General features: G+C 41.3%; 1 protein-coding gene across 10 annotated transcripts in view; it reads left to right on the top strand.

Annotated features, from left to right (window-relative positions):
• The window catches only part of CEP70 (centrosomal protein 70), a 90,492-nt gene that overhangs the window by 439 nt on the left and 72,639 nt on the right, over positions 1 to 17,414 (top strand). For 8 of the 10 annotated variants that reach the window (XM_040480304.1, XM_040480309.1, XM_040480297.1 and 5 more), the window contains exons 1-2: positions 9,455 to 9,582; positions 11,675 to 11,777. The gene's annotated coding sequence lies outside the window, so the exon portion shown is untranslated. Of the gene's footprint in view, positions 1 to 7,660; positions 7,792 to 9,454; positions 9,583 to 11,674; positions 11,778 to 17,414 lie in introns of those variants that run through there. The other 2 variants (XM_040480303.1, XM_040480299.1) reach the window with 2 other exon arrangements.

The following is a 17,414-nucleotide window of genomic DNA, read 5'->3' as shown; positions in this document are numbered from 1 at the left end:
GTTGCTTAATGTGTAATTTAATAGTAGACTGAGGTCCTTAAAGGCAGGGGCAATGGGTGCTTGGCTCTCACTCTTGCATCTCCCACATCAGCACAGTGCAAGATGCTGAGCAAGTGCATGAGTTGAGAGGGAAGTTGAGAGACAATAGGAAACAATGTATTAATAGATTAATCAGTCTGCAAAGTCATAATGATTGAATTCTTAAGCAAATTATGTTACGAGGATTCTGCTTAGTGAGCACTGATTTCTTGTTTGCTACCTTGTACTGAAAACTCTTCTAAGACAAAGACTCTTCATATTTGTAATTTTCTTCTGAATCAGTGTTTGGAACAGAAAGTTTTCAATAAATGTTGAAAGAATGAGTTAGGGGCGGCAGATAAAAGGCCCAGAGTGGAAATTTTCAGGGATGGGACAGGGCTAAGACACCTCCCTAATTACTTTTTCTTAGTCCTTAGTGAGTTGTTGGGCTAGGACCAGGAAACCTTGGTTGGGAAGCAGCTCAGTGATACTGTTTAAGGAAGGATCATATTTTCTGGTAAAACTTTAGAAATCTGGATATCCTCTACAAGATCAGAAAGGTATAATTTGTTGAATGCTTGCTATGTCCTTATATATTGTCGTCTGTTTATTTTCACAATAGTCCAGTGCTTGTATTACAGAGAGACCCAAAGCACTTCAGCAGTTGCAGGGCCGGCATGTGGAATGAGGCCTGTGGGATGCAAGAAGTTCACGTTAACAGGGCCTGTTAATAGAAAAGTGTTGATTGTGCTTGAATAAAAATCTGGGCCTGTTCTTAGAGTCCTGCGAAGTTCCTCTGCCCAGGGTCTGCAGAATACATTCATGAGGTACACTGAAGTCTGCACCACGAATAGGCAGTGCCGTCTGATTCCTCCACTGGCTTGTTCCCCTCTTTTCTCTTTGGGTAGAATTTCTCAGATAACTGGCATTAAGGAACATACCAGTTTGGGCTACATTTTCCACCTACTTATTCCCAGGGGCCCAGGACAGTAGAGGTAGCAATAGTCACTTGTTACCAGACAGGATTGTTATGGAAAGAAAGTCTGAAGAAAACACGGTGAAAGGTATTGAACTTGAGTATAAATGTATTAATTCAAGCTGATTCTGCTTTTGACTCTATGTCCCCCGCCCCAAACTAATCTCTATGCCCAACATGGGGCTCAAACTCACAACCACAAGATCAAGAGTCTCATGTCCTACTGACTGAGCCAACCAGGTACCCCATGCTTCTGACTTATTCTCACTCTCAGATTATTAATTTGATCTTATTTTGGGGGTGGGTGGGTGGCTCAATTGGTTAGGCGTCCTACTATTGATTTTGGCTTGGGACATAATCTCACCATCATGGGATGGAGCCCCACATTGGGCTCTGTGCTGGGCATGGAGCCTCCTTGGGACTCACTCTCTCTCTCTCTCTCTCTCTCTCTCTCTCTGTCTCTCTCTCTCCCTCCCCCTCCCTCCCTCCCTCCCTCCTTCTGTCCCTCTGTCCCTCTCTCCCTTTCCCTGTGCCCCTCCCCTGCTTTTGTGTGTTTGCTCTCTCTCTCTCAAGGGGATGGGAAAAAAGATTTTATTTTTAAGTAATCTTTATACCAACGTAGGGCTTGAACTTACAACCCCAAGATCAAGAGTCACATGCTCTACTTTAAAATGAAAAAAAAGAAAGAAAAAAAGAATCATGTGCTCTATCAACTGAGCCAGCCAGGCACCTCATCAGTGATGTATTTTAGGAGAGCAGCTAAAAATGTTTTCATTCACCATTCTCCATGTTTTCATTGGGCCTCCATTTGAACAGGGAATTTTTTTTTTTATAAATGTTTGTTTATTTGGTGGGGGGGTGTGAGGGAGGGAGGGAGGAAGAGGCAGAGAGAGACAGAGAGAGAGAATCCCAAGTAGGCTCTGAGCTGTCAGCGCAGAGCCTGAGGCGGGGCTCCGTCTCAGGGACCATGAGTTCCTGCTCTGAGCCAAAATCAGGAGTAGGACGCATAACCGACCAGGCGCCCTGAAAAGGGAATTGTTAATGCGTTTGACTGATTTCCTGAATTTTTTACGCAGTATGAACAGAGATCAAAATAAAAGGGAAAAGTTTTCTAGTCTGATACCTACAAGACTGAAAATTTTCCATATGCCCTTCCAGTATTGGTACAGCCCAACCGCTGGTGATATGTTTAAAGAAAGAGGCACCAGTGCTTGAGAAACAAGCACAGGGCCCAGGATTCTGGCCTCAGAGGGTGGTGTGTCCAGACCAGTGCCAGTAACAACAGTCTCTTGCTGCTGGCCAGGCTGCTGGGGCTTAGGCATCTTCCCCTCAGCCCAAGGAGGCTGTGGCTCTCCCTACACAAACACAGAAAGTGGAGAAGCGGTACAACAGGGTGATTTTGTAGAACTTCAAGAGAAGCTTGAAAATTTCAGGAGAGAGTAGGTTTTGGTTTGAGTCATGTGGAGATTGGGGTTTGTAGATAAACCCTTAATTAGAACAAAGAGCCAAAGGAAGGCGGTACAGACACATATTCCAGTTGGTAAAGATTTGTAAAAATTTGTATCATGTTTATTTTGAAAAATTTAAAAAGCATAGAAAAGTATAGAACAATACCCATATTGCTGCTACCTAGAATTGACTGACCATCATTAAATATTGGCTCAGTGAAAAATTTTAATAGAAGAAAACGTTGCAGATCAAACCCTATTTGATTTGCAACTCCAGCACCATTACTTGCTTCTCTTCCCCAAAGGCCAACATGAACATAAATTTAGTGTTTCCTTCCAAGCTCACCCTCTATAGTTATATAGAAATTATATACATGAATAGCTTATACCTGTTAGAATGTATATTATCTAAGACAAGAAATAACAAGTGTTGACAAGGATATGGAGAAAAGGAAACCCTTGTGCCCTGTTAGTAGGAATGTAATTTGGTGTAGCTACTGTGGAAAACAGTATGGAGGTTTAAAAAAAATTAAAAATAGAACTACGCTATGATCCAGCACTTTCATTTCTGGGTATAGACCCCCCCCCACCCCACCCTGCCACACACACACTATTATTATTATTCAGCTGTAAAAGAGAAGGAAATTCTGCCATTTGTGACAACATGAATGGACCTGAAGGACGCTATGCTAAGTGAAATAAGTCAGACAGAGAATGACAAATAATGTATATGTCTCTTATAGGTGGAATCTAAAAAGAAAAGCAAAAATAAGCTCATAGATACAGAGAACAGATTGGTGGCCTTCAGAGGTTGATGGGAGAAATGGGTGGAGGGGGTATAAATTTATTAAAAATAATAATGAAGAGGGGTGTTTTGAACTATCCCACTTTGAATTATATATTGTCAATTTATTATTACTAGTGTATTTGGCTTGTCTCTACTATTTTACCTTTAGCTTTCTAATTGTCCCACCTTTGTTCTGCTTTTTATTCTCCTTTCTTGCATTCTTTCAAAAATTGTTTAATGTTTATTTTTGACAGAGAGAGACAGTGTGTGAGTAGGGGAGATGAGAGAGAAAGGGAGACACAAAATCAGAAGCAGGCTCCAGGCTCTGAGCTGTCAACACCGAGCCCGACACAGGCTCGAACTCATGACCTGCGAGATCACGACCTGAGCTGACAGGCTCAAACTCATGAACCTCGAGATCACGACCTGAGCTGAAGTCAGACACCTAACCAACTGAGCCACCCAGAAACCCCTCCTTTCTTGAATTCTTAAAAGTAGACTTAGGTTTTGTTTTCTTATTCCACTTTTTCTGTCTACTGGCTTAGAAGTCATTGGCTCTATTCCTCTTCTCCGAATGGCTACCCTTGAAATTTTACATTGCATACTTAACACGGCCTAAACATCCCACCTCTTCTTACAAACAACACAAGGACCTTGGAATACTCTAACTCCAATGGCTGCCCCCATTTTCATTTTATTCTGTCCTTTTTTTCAGCCCACAGATTTGCCTTCATGATCATTATACTGTATTACATGATGTTTGTTTTGATTTGTCTACCTGTTTATCATTTTTTCTCAACAATCCCTGCATCTCAGACTTGTCTTTGATCACTTGTCTTCTTTCTAAAGTACATACTTAGAAGTTCTTTTAATGTAGGTCTATTGGTGATTTTTAAAAAATTTTATTTTGAGATAATTGTATCTGGGAGCTCGGGAGAGCCACTGATCTGGACCCACTTTAACATGCTTCCAGAGTCCTAGTCAATGCAGGAATCTTGGGCTCAGTTCCCCCTGACTTGCTCCTGACTGTGCTGAGTAGGTATTTACGTATAGGTAACACTCCTCTCGATATGTGTATCTCTCATAGCTTTGGGTTCAGCTCAAAATTTTGTTTCATCTCCTTTGAGATTTGCTTTCTGGAAAACCAGAAAGGAAATGATTATTATTTTGTAAATGTTTATTTATATTGAGAGAGAGAGAGAGAACAAATGAGGGGAGGGACAGAGAGGGAGATAGAGAATGCCAAGCACACTCCACACTGTCAGTGGAGAGCTCTATGTGGGGCTTGATCTCACAAACCATGAAATTATGACAACAACTGAAATCAAGAGTTGGATGCTTAACCAACTGAGCCATCCAGGTGCCCCTATTATTATTTTTTTAGTATAAAAAGAAAAAAATTATATAATTAATGTTCTTAGGTATGATAGAGCCCTACTTTTGAAAAATTATTTGAGGGCATTTGAGGGATGCCTGACTGGTTTAGTCAGCGGAGCATGCAACTCTTGATCTCGGGGTTGTGAGTTCAAGCCCCATGTTAAGTGTAGAGATTACTTAAATATAAAATCTTTAAAAAATAAATAAATAAAAAGTTATTTTGAAGTTTACATTCTAGTGGAGGAGGCACTCACAAAAAATGAGGAAACATTGTGGTAAGTTGCTTCCAAGATGGCTCCCAAGGATCCTCACTTCTTGGTATTCACATCGTTGTATAGTCCTCTACTATGTTTTACTATAGTTGGTCTGTGTGATTAATAGCGTATAGCAGAAGTGATGATATGTGACATCCTGGATTAGGTTATAAAAAAGACTTCAGCTTTTGTCTTAGGTGCTCACACATTCTCTTGGACACTCCCTCTGTGGGAAGCTGTCATGTTTTGGGGGTACCCAGGCAGGCTGTGGAGAGGCTCGCTTGATAAGGAACAAACAGCCCTGCCAGTAACCACATGGGTCAGTTTGGAAGTGAATCCTTCGGCCCCAGCTGAACCTTGAGACGACCAGCCCAGGCTAACAGGTTGACTGCAACCTCATGAAAGATTCTGTCCAGACCATCCAGCTAAGTCCCCCCTGTGTTCCTGAGCCACAGACATGGCAAGATATTACGTTTTTGTTTTAAGGGGCTGTGTTTAGGGATAATTTGTTATGTACCAATAGATAACTAATGCACAGATGAAATAACTTCAAATTGGAATAAATGCATACCCATCTTATGGTAGAGCAGATGCCCATCAAGAGAAGTGGTTGATAAAGTGGTTAATGAAATCGGCCTTGGAGCTGACTGCTGGTTTCAGATCCTGGCTCTGCCACATACTAGCTGTGTCATCTTAGCAAGTCTTTTTTTTTTTGTTTATTCCTATTTTCCAATTTGGTCATTTATAAAATGAAGATAACAACAGTACTTATGTAAAGGTTGCTGTGAAGAGTCAAGAAATTAGAAAATAAAAGTGTTTAGCCCAGAGCTTGATACATTTTAAAGGTTCAATTAATATAACTATTGTTAATCTGTATTGATTCTTGAGCATTTGTTATTAATATGTTTGAGCTGTTTGCTTATGGTCTTTCATATGGAAAATGGCTCCTGAAGGTGAAAGACCCCTGTATAAAACCGACTCAAATTTAACAATGCCACTCAACACTGTACTAAGTATCTATTATGTGCCAGGGACTGTGCTAGGTGCTGGAAAAGGTAAGATATGATCCGTGTCCCCAGAGTTCAAATTCTCATAGGAGAGGCAGAAACAAATGTATTAGTGTAATTAAGGATTCTAAGTCTACAAGACTTGTAAATTGAAGACTCTTCAAGAATTCATCACCAAATGCCATTCGTATGTGGTATACTCTTTGTTATGGGAATAACATTGATAGTTTTATGCTTCGGAGAAAAATTTGAGAATCATTTTAGAAGTTTTGAAATGAAAAGTTCTGTTTTAATTGTTAACGAAGGCTGTAATTTATACTGGGAAGACAAAGCACAGAGGAAAGCAGTAAGCTGAAATGAAGACAGCCTTTGGATCTCAGCTTAAATGTCACTTCCTGAGAGAGGCTCCTCCACACACCTCTGTTCTCTTCATAGACTTATCATAACTAATGCTTATTTGAGGGTTTTTTTCCTTCATATTTCTCTTCCCAACTAGATCATGAACACCATGAGGGCAGGAATCACATCTGGTTCACTCACCACTGTAAACTCAGATCTAGATTAGTCCCTGACACTTAATGGGTGCTTAATACATTTTTGTAAATAAATGTTAAATGAGTGTTTAGAACCATTAACATTCTGGTGGGTCAATGAAGACTCATAGAAAACTTGAGACCAATGCAGCAGAATGCTAAGACAACTTGTGTGCAGAGCCTTTTACTTCTCTAGCAAAGAGAGGTGCTGAAAAGGCCTTGATGGTCGTAATAAAGAAATTCCTTTGGAGGACAGTGCTGTAGAGCTTCCTCCCTTCCACTTGATACACACAAAATCCAGGAGTAATGAACAGGAGGCTCTCTTGTTAGGAAATAGAGAGTAATCAGCCTTCTTGTGCTTTGAAGATTGTAAAAGATACTGGTGATTATGCATCTAGCATCCGTTGTCCTCTTGACCCTTACAGGACGGCAGTTTTACTCAAATAGCCATACCTCCACCTTGCAATTTATGTGACTCAATGACCACCCATCCATGTCAATTCCAATTATGGTAACCCTTTTCCCCTTCCAGAAAAGGGTTACTCCATCTTCACATTTGCTAGACAGATATTGATTGGGAAGCAGCATATGGGCCTGTGAGACCTAACTGACTCAAAAAAACTGGATGGAAAGATTATAGATGGAAAAAAAAAGTATAGGGTCCTGATTGCTCCTGGTAGACATCTGGAAAATCACTTTAGTAGGAATTTGAATGAAACCTACCATGTTTACAGCAGGGCAGAGAGCCTGGTAGCAATTGGGTCCTTGATAACTTGTTGAACCATTGAGTTCACCAGCCTTAAAGTCTGTTTTGCCTGTGGACCTTCTGTTATGTGAGATAATAAATTTCCTTATTTTTTAAGTAAACAGTTTGAATTGGGTTTTCTAGTATCTGAAGCCAAAATGATCCCAATGGACCTGTGATATTTGGTTTCCTGGCTACAATTAAGGCAGCTACACTCAGAAGAGTGGGAAAATCACCCTATTGTCTTGGAAAAGGCAAGCAGTGGGACTCTGTTTTAAGGGTCGAAGATGAAAATCTATTTATTAACTATTGCTAGTGTGAATAGGCAGGTAAGGAAAGGGGTTGGGGCAGGGGTGAGAACATGTTTGCATGGAGCAGACCCAGAGCTGAAACTCATAATGGCCCCAGCTGCCTAGAAGAGGGCTGAAATATGGGCCTGAAAGTATTATACCCTAAAAGCTATGACCCTGAGACTTCCTTGTGAGACACATTATGATTAATACCTTCTGTTGGAGATCCTTGTTGGCCCGTGTGGGACCTGCAACACCACAGACCTGGTAACTACAGATCGTCAAACAGCGACACCATGTGGCTGTAACGTGCATCGACTATATCGGGCAGATGAGACTCCAAGCCTTCCCTTCAGGTGTGTGGAAGTTGTATTTTCTACTAGGAATTTTTGGATCACTTAACCCGCTATGAGTTTTTGAAAATGGTAGTAAGGAAGGGACCTATTTGTAGATTCTGAATTTATTATTCTGGGAATAGAATAGTGAGGTGATTTCATTTTGTGGGGGAAAAAAGCTGTGATCATGTTTGTATATGGTGGAGCTGTTCCTACAGGTTAAAAAAGTTTTTGTGTTTTTTTTTCTAATTTGAGAGAGAGTTCACGCGGGTGGGGGAAAGGGGAAGAGTGGGGGAGAGAATCTTAAGCAGGCTCTGCATGGAGCCTGACACAGGGCTCGATCCTACAATCCTGGGATCATGACCTGAGCTGAAATTAAGAATCTGATGCTCAACCGACTGGTCCTTCAGTTTTTATCTGTATTCTCAAGATGCATGAACATTAGGCCTAAAGATACCCAAACAAAAACATTTCCATTTTATTACCTCTTTGAAAACTTGTCTATGGTTTCCCATCATCCCCTGGATAAAGTCCCAGCTTTTTAGCACACCTGTCAAGGCATTCCTCCTCCCCATCTCCAGTGATGCAACATACTACTCAGTTTTGTCAGAAAGCTCTCAGTAAGTTCCATTATATTTGTAAAAGCTTTGGGAGTTAGGTTTTAAGAGAGAGCAGATATGGGCGGTCCCGAAGTGGCCCAGATTTAATGACAAATAATAATAAGGTTTACTGTGCACTTGTAACCTGAGCATTATAATAATGTGCTTTGGAGTTATTTAATATGCACAGGAAGTTTTCTCTGTCTTTCCTTTGTATTGCTGGGGAACTCCTACCATTCAGAACCATTTCTCTAGGTTTGCAGTTCTTGAGATTGGCTGCACATTGGAATCACCTGGGGAGAGACTACCGCCAAACTATGGCACCTGAATCCCACCCTGGAGATTCTGATTTAAGCGGTCTGGAGCTTGAGCACCAAGTTTTCAAAGCTCCCCGGGAGATTCTAAAATGCAGCCAGCTAGGAAGACTTCAGTAACCGATTTAGGTAATGCTTCTCTTTCCCTTCTGCGCCCTACACAAAATCCTCGGATTATGCCTATCATACTGTATCTGAATTTCAGAGCATATATCCATCTCCCTAACTAAACTTTGAGCATCTCCATTCGTCCACCTCTGCATTTCTGGAGCCTGATGTAGGGCCTGACGCTTCGTGGGGATTTGAAAATGCTGAATACAAGGGTAAAATGTCATCAACAAACACGCACGGGGGTTCTCCAAATGCCAGGTGCTGCTGTGCTTAGCCAGGTCTGTAACCTGGAGAACAGGCTGACTAGTCCTGCAGCAAGAGCTCGCAGTCACGGCTTGACTGTCTGTATGGAGGACAGCGTGCCTTGGCCACCTCGCCCCGGCCTCACTTTCACCAACTGCCTTAAGTATGTATTTCTGCGGTCTCCCGGACAAATGAGTTTCCAGGTGGCTGCGACCAGCACCTGCGAGGCCAGAAAATGTTGAAAGAGCAATAAAGGTGCGCAGGCGCAGACCGCAAGCGCGGCGCACTCTGGTCTACGCGAATATAAGCCCCGCCTCCAGCTGCGAAGCCAACAGGGCGCTGGGCCCGCCTAGCCTCCCCCGGTTGCGGGAGGAAACAGCTAGCGGCGTTCGGAGGCGTAGCCGAGGCCCGCCCCTCGCCGCGCTCCAGTTCGATTGGCTGGTCTCCCAAGGCGCGGTAACGGTCGCGGAGGCGGGGCCGAAGAGGGCTGAGCCGAGCCGTGCCGGGCCGGGCGCGCTGCTGGTGGGAGGCCGCGGCTGAGGAAGGTGAGTGGCGTAGGGGTATCGCGGAGGCATCGGTCGGAGCCCCTCCCGAAAGCACCCCTGAAATCGGCCGCCGCTGGTGCCGCCGAGTGGCCAGACCGACCCTTGTCAGGTCCCCCCAGAAAGCACACCAGTCACAAGTATACCAGTATAAGGACAAACGTGGTTCGAGCCCTGGCTCCCCGGCCCTTGCCGTCTTTGGCTGCTCATTTAACGTCTCCGCGCTTCAGCTTCATTCGTAGCCTACAGCTGGTAATTCTTGCCTTACGTGGTGGTTGAGAAGGTAAAGTGAGGCACTATGTGTAAGGCTTAGATTGATACTGGCGCGGGTATTGATACCTGGCGGATCCGGGTTGCGGATAAGTCCTAGGTAATTTACTCCATCTACACGAGTGGGCCAGGGCCGACCCGCTTCACTTGTCAGTGTCAGGTGTCTGAGAAGGGAGCAAAAGGAGAATACAAGAAGGCGTAGGTGAGTGGAACGGTTCGTTATGCTTATTCCAGATTGGGAGGACCGCTGCCTTCCTGCGGAGTCTAATTTGATTGTGTTAGGAAAATTAGGTGGCAATGTCAGAAGGCTGAGATCCGTCACCTAGGGACCGCACAGGAAGGGTTTCTACTACCACTTATTTTCTGACCATAATAATATTAAGCAGTGTGCAGGCATTACCCATATTGGTTCCAGTCTTCTATATGAGTTTGTTTTTACTTTCTGTATTGCCAAGGTCACTCCGGCCTACCGCCCCCCGCCCCTTGAGGAAGAGGTGGCTGACTAGGGTTTTGTCCACAGCTTCTGCTTCAAAGGCGGGAGAGGTGTGTTCTGGCCCTTTGTGTACCTTCTTCTGGGGCCGAATGATTGGGTGGAGATGACATCCAATCCCCACTCCCATTTCCTTATTTGTGGTAGATTCACTCCTTCCTAAGAAAATTAAGCAGCATGTTGGCATGTTTTTGGAGTAGAGACCAGAGACTTCGAAAGCATTTCTCTAATTAATACTGTATTTAATAGAGACCAGAGACTTCGAAAGCATTGCGTATTCCATTTATTGCAGTAATGTGAGATATTTGCTTTTGAGAAAGCTAATTACAGATTTTGACGTAACTCAATTGAGAAAGAATCATTACAGGCCATGGTTTGTTATTTACAGCTTTTCCCCCCAAAAGGGGTGAAAAACAAGTACATTTAAAAAAAATTTTTTTAATGTGTATTTTTGAGAGAGAGAGAGAGAGAGAGAATGAACAGGGGAGGAGCAGAGAGATAGGGAGACACAGAATCAGAAGCAGGCTCCAGGCTGTCAGCACAGAGCCAGATGCAGGGCTCGAACTCACAAACTGGGAGATCATGACCTGAGCCGAAGTCGGACGCTTAACAGACTGAGCCACACAGGCGCCCCTAAAAACAATTGTATTTCAATGGACAGTGCTTATTAGTGGGGCTTCAGACGTATGAAGGGTAAGTTAGCAAAGGGCTCTTGGAAACCTGGACAGTGCCAGAAGGTACAACTACACTTTGCTTCTCTGCATTTGGCTATTTATGCCGTGTACAAACCAACTCCTATCCTGCCTTCCCTAATCCCACAGTCTTACTTTAGGTGTGTTTTGACACTGAATAAAGCTATAGCTTCTGCTTTGGCCTTGGGAAGCATTTGGTCTCTACCGGTGACTCAAGGTTCCAGGTCTATGTCCTGTCACAGCTTCTAATGGGGGAAAAGGCTGGTGCAAATATCAGCACATTATCGTGGGCCTCTGAAAAGGAGGGTTTGGTCACAGTGGAACTGAGGGGATCGTTTTTCTTCCTGACTTTGCCTTTTGTGGTTAGTGGTATTTGTCCATCTGAAAGTGCTTCATTTTAGTACGCTTGCAAATGAGAATGTTCTACCCTTGTGGCCACAGGTCAGAATTAATGATAGGTGGTGATAGATTTGGACTCTCAGCTAAGGTGGCAGCATCGGAGTCCATCAGCTGTGGCTTCAGTTGTTCCCCCTTCAGTAGTTACCGGTACCATGGATACTTGCTTTGGGAATAACACAGGACCGTTCGTACTAGAAGGTCAAACATTTTAAGATTTTGGTTTTTTTATCTTTTTGAAATCTAGATGAAGATCCAGTTTCGGATGTGAGACTCACTGGGTGATCATTTCATTGAGATCAACTTGAACGACCAGGTGAAAAGCGCAAGAAGGATGTGCTATGACTGAGGTATGTGTCTGCTGTGACAGATAACTCTGGATGTTGGGAGGCCTTGGAGAAGACCTGTTATTTATTGAATACGGTAATAGATACATTGCATATATTTCCTTTTGATCTCCTGATAATCTGGTCAGGTAAATATTTGAAACTCAGGTAAGGAAACTAAAGCCCAGAGAGGTTAAGTAACTACACTAACTCACTTAGCTGGTCACCAACTCTAATCACCACCTCTGTTTTGCTATGAGCCAGGTGCTGTTCTATTTTATTTCTATATTAACTCTCCTGATCTCCGTAACAACCCTATGAGCTAAGTACTTTGATTATCCTCATTGTATGAAAATGAGATTGGGGGGGGCACCTGGCTGGCTCAGTCTGTTAAGCATCCTACTTCAGCTTAGGTCATGATCTCAAGATTTGTGAGTTAGAGCCCAGCTTCGGGCTCTGTGCTGACAGCTCAGAGCCTGGAGCCTCCTTCAGATTCTGTGTCTCCCTCTCTCTCTTCCCCTTCCCCCTCTCTCAAAAATAAACATTAAAAAAAATTAAAAAAAAAATGAGATTGAGGCACAGAGGTATTACTGCTTTCTTGGCTGTGTGGCAGAGTCCACGGTTTGAAACCAGGTAGCCTGGCTACCGAGGTATACCAGCTTTCTTTGGTTCATGTTTTGTTGCTTTTGTTTTTATTGTTAGGAAAATTCTTTTATTATAAAATGAATTTTTATTATGAAGTCAAACAGAAAAGAACACAGGCCAAATGTGTAACTTAACGAATTATTTTTTAAAGTTATTTATTGAGAGAGCGAGAGAGCACGCATGTGCATGAATAGGAGGGGCAGAGAGAGAGAGAGAGAGAGAGAGAGAGAGAGAGAAAGAATCCCAAGTAGGCTCTTAGCTGACAGAGCTCAGTCTCAACACGGGGCTCAGTCACATGAACTATGAGATTATGACCTGAACCGAAATCATTAACAGACTGAGCTTCCCAGGCACCCCTAAAATCCGGTAATTTTATTAGGATGTGTCTTCTGGGTCAGTATTGTCAAGTATGTGATAGACTCTTTGCATGTGTAATTTCATATGTATATATTCTTTTCATTTCAGGAAAGCTTTTTTTTTTTTTTAAAACAGCTTTGTTGAGATATATGTGATATATAATCTGCATATATTTAAAGTGTACTATTTGAGAGGCTCCTGGGTGGCCCAGTCATTTGGCCATCTGACTCTTGATTTTGGTTTAGGTCATGATCTCATGGTTTCGTGAGATCAAGCCGCATGTCTGGCTTCACACTGACAGTGTGGAGCCTGCTTGGGATTCTCTCTCTCCTCCTTTCTCTGACCCTCCGCCACTAACACATGCATGTGCATGCTCTCTCTCTGTCTCTCTCTCTGTCTCTCTCTCTCTCTCTCTCTCAAAATAAATAAACTTCAAAAATGAAATAAAACTGTAGTCTCCCCTTCGTCATCTCCCTTTATGAAAACAAAGTGTAGTATTTGATAAGTTTTGACCTACATATACACCTGTGAAACCATCACACAATTAGGATTGTGAATCTATCACCCCTAAAATTCCCTTGTTCCCCTTGGTACTCCATTTTTCTAGCCTCTCATTCCCCTAGCCACCATTGATCTACAGTCTGTCAGTGTAGATTAGTTTTTGTTTCCTAGAATATTATATAAATGGATTCAAACAGTATGCAGTCTTTATTTGTCTGGCTTCTTTCCCTCAGCATAAGTATTTTCAGGTTCATCTGTGTTGTTGCATGTATCAATAGTTTATTCCTTTTTATTGTTGAGAGATTCCATTGTATGCTTTTACCAGTTTTTGTATCCATTCAGCTATTGATCGGCATTTGAGTTGTTTCCAGTTCCTGGGTATTACAAGGACTTTTATATATAGGACTTGTGTAGTCATATGCTTTCATTTCTATTGGGTAAATGCCTAGGAATGGAATGGCTGGGTCTTAGGTGTCTATTTAACCTTTTAAGAAACTGCCAAAGTGTTATCCAAAGTAATTGTCCTAGGCACACCTTGGGTGGCTCAGTCGGTTAAGTGTCCAGCTTCAACTCGGGTCATGATCTTAGGTTTGTGAGTTCGAGCCCCACGTCAAGACTGACCGCTCAGAGCCTGGAGCCTGCTTTGGATTCTGTGTCTACTCTGTGTCCTTACCCTGCTCACGCTCTCTCTCTGTCTCAAAAATAAATAAACATTAAAAATAAAAACTGATTGTCCTATTTTACATGCCCATCAGCAGTGTATCAGAGTTCCATTTCCTTCATATTCTCATGAACACTAGTATAGTTAGTCTTAGCCATTTAAATAGGTGTATTGTGGTTTCACCTTGTGGGTTTAAAAAATTTTTTTTCCAGTGTAGTTAACGTACAGTGTTACATTAGTTCCAGGTTTACAATATAGTGATTCAACAGTTACACATATTACTCAGTGCTCGTCAAGTTAAGTGTACTTTTAATCCCCTTCACCTTTTATTCTCCCCCCACCCCCCCAACCAACCTCACCTCTGGGAACCATCTGTTTGTTCTCTATAGATAGAGTCTGGTTTTTTTGGTTTGTCTCTTTTTTGTCCTTTGCTTGTTTATTTTGTTTCTTAAGTTCTATATACGAGTGAGTTCATATGGTATCTGTATTTCTCTGACTTATTTCACTTAGCATTATACCTACTAGGTTCATCCATGTTGTTGCAAATGGCAAGATTTTATTCACTTTTAATCGCCAACCAATATTCCATTAAATATATATACCACCTTTTCTTTATCCATTCATCTTACTTGGGCTGGTTCCATAGTTTGGCTATTGTAAATAATGCTGCTATAGACATAGGGGTGCATATATCCCTTAAAACTAGTGTTTTCATATTCTTTGGATAAATACTCAATAGTGTGATTACTGAATCATGGGGTAGTGCGGTTTTTAATTTTCTGAGGAATCACCATACTGTCTTTCATGGTGGCTGCACCAGTTTGCATTCCCACCAAAGTGCACAAGCGTTCCTTTATCTCCGTATCCTCACCAACACTTGTTTGAGTTTTTTATTTTAGCTATTCTGAGAGGTGTGAAGTGATGTCTCATTGTGGTTTTGATTTGCATTTCCCTGATGATGAGTGAAACTGAGCATGTTTTTATGTGTCAGTTGGCTGTCAGTATGTCATCTTTGGAGAAATGTCTGTTGGTGTCTTCTGCCCATTTTTTACTCAGATTATTTGTTTATGAGTGTTTCATAAATGCTTTATATATTTTGGACACTAACCCTTTACCAGATAGATCACCTGCAAATATCTTCTCCCATTAAGTAAGTTGGTTGTTTCCTTTGCTGTACAGAAGCTTTTTATTTTGATATAGTCCAAATAGTTTATTTTTGCTTTTGTTTCCCTTGCCTCAGGAGACCTATTTGGAAAGATATCACTATGGCCAATGTCAGAGAAATTAATGCCTGTGCTTGTCTAGGATTTTTATGGTTTCAGGTCTCACATTTAGGTCCTTTACCCTTTAATCCATTCTGAGTGTATTTTTGTGGATGGTGTAAGAAAGTGGTCTAGGTTTCACTCTTTTGCATGTACCTGTCCCATTTTTCCCACACCATTTATTGAAGACACTCCCTTTTTCACATTGCATAGCCTTGCCTTCTTTGTCAAAGATTGATTGACCATATAACTACAGGTTTATTGCTGGATTTTCTACTCTATTCCATTGATCTATGTGTTTTTGTGCCAGTACTATACTGTTTTGTTGACTACAGCTTTGTAATATAACTTGAAGTATGGAATTGTGACACCTTCAGTTTTGTTTTTCTTTTTCAAGATTGCTTTGGCTATTCGGGGTCTTTTGCAGTTCCATACAAATTTTAAGATTGTTCTAGTTCTGTGAAAAGTGCTGTTGGTATTTTGATAGGGATTGCATTAAACCTGTGGATTGCCTTGGGTAGTGTAGACATTTTAACAATATTTGTTCTCCCACTCCATGAGCATGGAATATCTTTCCATTTCTTTGTGTTGTCTTCAGTGTCTTTCATCTGACAAGAGTTTTCAGGGTCAGGTCTTTCATTTGCTTAGTTAAGTTTATTTCTAGGTTTTTTATTATTTTTGATGTAATTGTAAATGGGGTTGTTTTCTTAATTTCTTTATCTGCAGCTTCATTATTAGCATATAGAAATGCACTGGATTTCTCTATAGTGATTTTTGTATCCTGCGACTACTGAATTCATGTATGAGTTCTAGTAATTTTTTGGTGGAGTTGCTAGGATTTTCTATTGATAGTATCATATTAGCTGGAAATAGTGAAATTTTTACTTCTTTGTTACCAATTTGGATGCTTTTTTATTTCTTTTTGTTGGCTGATTGCTTTGGGTAGGACTTCTCATACTATGTTGAATAAAAGTGGTGAGAGTGGACATCCTTATTCTTCCTGACTTTAGAGGAGAAGCTCTCAGTTTTTTCCCATTGAGTATGCTGTTAGCTATGGGTTTTTCATATATGGCCTTTATTATGTTGAGGAATATGTTCCCTCTAAACCTACTTTGTTGAGAGTTGTTATCATGAATGGATGTTGTACTTTGTCAAATGCTTTTTCTGCATCTATTGACCATGTGGTTTTCATTCTTTCTCAGAATGTTGATGTGGTATATCACATTGATTGATTTGTGAATATTGAACTACCCTTGCATCCCAGGAATAAATCTCACTTTATTTTGGTGAATTTTTTTTTTATGTTTGTTTTTTTATTTTTGAGAGACAGAGTAGGGGAGGGGCAGAAAGAGAGGGAGATAGAGAATCCTAAGCAGGCTCTGTGCTGTCAGCTCAGAGCCTGATGCAGGGCTTGAACTCAAGAACCATGAGATCATGACCTGGGCTGAAATCAAGAGTCAGACACTTAACCAACTGAGGCACTGAGACGCCCCTATTTTTTTTTTTAATTCACTCTGTCACCCTATGTGTTTTGATTGATTTTAGTCCATTTATATTCAAAATATTTATTGATATGTCTTTATTGCCATTTTGTTACTTGTTTTGTGGTTGTTTTTGTAGTTTTTCTCTGATCTTCTCTTGTTCTCTTTCATGGTTTGTTGACTTTCTTTGATGATATACTTGGCTTCCTTTTTCTTTATCCTTTGCATATTTATTACTGGATTCTGGTTTGTAGTTACCATTAGATTTGTATATAATGTCTTCTGTATATAGTAGTCTATATTAGGTTGATGTTTGCTTAAGTTTGAACTCACTGTTTACTCCTCCCCATGTTTTAAGTATATAGTGTTATATTTTACATCCTTTTATTAATCCCTTGAATTGTTTTTACAGAAATATTCATTTTTACTCCTTTTGTATTTTTTACTTTTCATACTCTTTCATTTCCACTCAGAGAGTCGTGTTTATTTGCTGTAGGGGTGGTTTAGTGGTCATGAACTTCTTTAGTTTTGATTCGTTTGAGAAAGTCTTCATTTTTCCTTCTTTTGTGAATTATAGCCTTGCTGGATAGACTATTCTTGGCTGCATATTTTCCCTTTCAGCACTTTGAATATATCATGCCACTCCCTTCTGGCATGCAGTTTCTGCTGAAAAACTTGCTGAAAGCCTTGCAGGGTTTCCCTTGTATGTAAGTATCTTCTTTTCTCTTGCTGATTTAAACATTTTTCTTTATCA

Source organism: Herpailurus yagouaroundi, unplaced genomic scaffold (assembly GCF_014898765.1).
Source record: "Herpailurus yagouaroundi ecotype Mexico unplaced genomic scaffold, PumYag 159, whole genome shotgun sequence".
Classification (NCBI taxonomy): domain Eukaryota; kingdom Metazoa; phylum Chordata; class Mammalia; order Carnivora; family Felidae; genus Herpailurus; species Herpailurus yagouaroundi.
Note: the sequence above shows the minus strand (reverse complement) of the source record. Positions and strands in the feature narration are given on the sequence as shown.